We start from the raw sequence: 2,537 nt of genomic DNA, 5'->3' as shown, positions 1-2,537 counted from the left end.
TAAATTTCAAGGGTTCAAGTACCCCTTACATGACACATAAGTTTGGTATCTTCTCGACCTCAATACATCAATTCAACATCACAATCCAAGCCACAACACTTAAAATGCTGAAAACAAAACATCCTATGCTTTGTCTCAACTATACATAGATCTAAAAGCATAATTCTAAAGCAAAGCAAATGCAAAGTTCAAACCAAATTACATAGATAGACAAACAGGTAGTACTATAACTCTAATATTCATCTAATTCAGTACTCGATTCTCCTCTGAGATCACCCATTGATTGCACATGAACGAAGAGATTATAGAAGGGTCGGTATGGAAATTCTTCAGTAGAATCCTCTTCTATTAATTTCATCATTCTTATCAATCGTATCAAACTATCTTCTATATGTCCAAACTGAGAAAAATGTTCTTTCATCCTCCAATCTAGATGATCGAAGAAATCAGAGATATTATTAATTGCATTCAAGACATTTTGTACCTCCTTCTCCAATTTCTTGATTCTGCGCAGGATCACCAGAGTCTTATCAGGAATTAAGGGTTGAACTGGCAGTGAATTCTGAGATGATTGATCTATCATAATAGTCATGTCATTTTCATCTTCAAAAGCTGGGAATCTCTCAGTTGGGTCAAAAGGCCTCCAAGGTAGAAGTACCTTTTCCCAATTTTTATAGGATACTTGAAACTGACTGTAAAGTGAGAAAATTGTGGAAGGGTGTCTAAGCCCATAAGTTGATCCATGAACAATCAAGCCCAAAACCGACTTCACAATTATTGATCCAATATCGATTGGTAGTCTCATTTGGATGCAGTAATTCAGAATAGCACTTTCTTTAGAAACTTTATCGATCTTCATCGTCGGTAATAGTTTTGCAAAAATGAAGAAGTCTCAGTGTTTCGAAACGGGATTTAGGAGTGTTGCAGAAAAACTAACATACCCATTTTCTCTCATTTCTTAGTCTTCAGTTTCGTCCGTTAAATATTGGTAAATCTCATTCATCTGGTTTCTTGTCGGGACAAAGTTGGAATAATGGCAGACAGAAACGTTCTCGATCATATATAATTCATTGATCTGTAAAGGAGTAAAATTAAACATAGACGACTCCTTGGTTGATTCCATACAAATTAGCATAAAATTCCTTCACCACAGGAACAACTACAACGGCTGTAGTGTAGCAAATTAACATAAAATTCTTGGTTGGTTAGGACTTTTTACTGTGACTCGACTTTATACTTAAGGAGCTGTTGAAATTGAAGATCAAAAGACTGAGAATAGATTTAAAGTAAAAGGAAACAGTTTAAATCCATAAGGAAACAGTTTAAAGCCATATTTTGAGGGTAAAACATCAAATTTTAAAGAGGTTTTAATGGTCAGTCAACCTGAGTAATACCTGAATAGGTTGGGCTGACGATGGGCTGACGACGTTAAACGGCTGACGACGTTAAACCAAGTGCTTTATGGGAGGCAACCCACAGTTATCTTTATTTTTAATGCGATTATAGTGTTTTTATTGAAAATTATTGTTAGTTTGTGGTATTATTGAACTATACTACTCATATTTACCCTTGAATCATCATAAAAATTGGATCCATAGAAAAAATTGGAACGCATTCAGACCAGAGCGAAACTGACCAGAGCACGCATTCAGACCAGAGCGAAACTGTGAAATTTTTGCCTTGGGCGCCGAAGGCAGGCTTGACGCCGCCGACGGCGGGTTTTTTTCTAGAGTCCGTACAATTAATTCTAAAGGCTCGTCGACGGCGCCATCTACGCCGCCGACGGGGCCGCCGACGGCGAGAGCAGCGGGATGATGGTTTCTGGAGTTTGAAATGACAGTTTTTGGCGGTTTTAGGCAGGAGTTACTCCATAAAAACTTCCAAATTTGGTTCTTAAGTTTGTATTACCCCAAAAACGAATTGAAACTCCACCAAATTTATCCCTATGGAGTCCAATTCCGCTGAAAATCTTAGATTTTGAGTGTTTAACCGGAGAAAGTTCATTAGTTCCGAGGCGCAGCAAATCTTCAACAAAGTGCTGACAAAGAGGAGATTAATCAAAGAAAGAGGATTCGTGAATCGAGGATTGAATAATCCTTCGATAGCAATTGAAGAGATGATTGTGCGACGACGATGGGAAGTATTGTGCTAAACTACAGCCTCCGTAGTCGTTCTTGTGGTGAAAGAGTTTTATGCTAATTTGCATGGAATCAACCAGGGAGTCGTCTTTGTACGAGGTAGATGGACAAATTTTACTCCTGCACTGATTAATGAGCTATATATGATTGAGAATGTTCCTGCCTGCCATTATCCAACTTCGTCCCGACAAGAAACCTAATGAATGAGATCTACCAATATTTGACGGACGAGACTGAAGACTGAGAAATGAGAGAAAACGGGTATGTTAGTTTTTCTGCAACACTTCTAAACCCCGTTTCTAAACACTGACACTTCTTCATTTTTGAAAAACTATTACCGACAATGAAGATCGGTAAAGTTTCTAAAGAAAGTGTTATTCTGAATTATTGTATTCAAAT

This window comes from Phalaenopsis equestris, unplaced genomic scaffold (genome assembly GCF_001263595.1).
Source record: "Phalaenopsis equestris unplaced genomic scaffold, ASM126359v1 Scaffold001019, whole genome shotgun sequence".
In the NCBI taxonomy this organism is placed as follows: domain Eukaryota; kingdom Viridiplantae; phylum Streptophyta; class Magnoliopsida; order Asparagales; family Orchidaceae; genus Phalaenopsis; species Phalaenopsis equestris.
This window is presented reverse-complemented; position numbering follows the sequence as displayed.